Here is a 378-nt window from a genome sequence, read left to right on the forward strand (position 1 = left end):
TAATAGGACTGTGTGGATCACAATAAACTGTGGAAAATTCTGAAAGAGATGGGAATACCAGACCACCTGATCTGCCTCTTGAGAAATTTGTATGCAGGTCAGGAAGCAACAGTTAGAACTGGACATGGAACAACAGACTGGTTCCAAAGAGGAAAAGGAGTACGTCAAGGCTGTATATTGTCACCCGGCTTATTTAACTTATATGCAGAGTACATCATGAGAAACACTGGACTGGAAGAAACACAAGCTGGAATCAAGATTGACGGGAGAAATATCAATAACCTCAGATATGCAGATGACACCACCCTTATGGCAGAAAGTGAAGAGGAACTCAAAAGCCTCTTGATGAAAGTGAAAGTGGAGAGTGAAAAAGTTGGC

The sequence above is a fragment of the Bison bison genome, unplaced genomic scaffold (genome assembly GCF_000754665.1).
Source record: "Bison bison bison isolate TAMUID 2011002044 unplaced genomic scaffold, Bison_UMD1.0 scf7180017864197, whole genome shotgun sequence".
In the NCBI taxonomy this organism is placed as follows: Eukaryota; Metazoa; Chordata; class Mammalia; order Artiodactyla; family Bovidae; genus Bison; species Bison bison.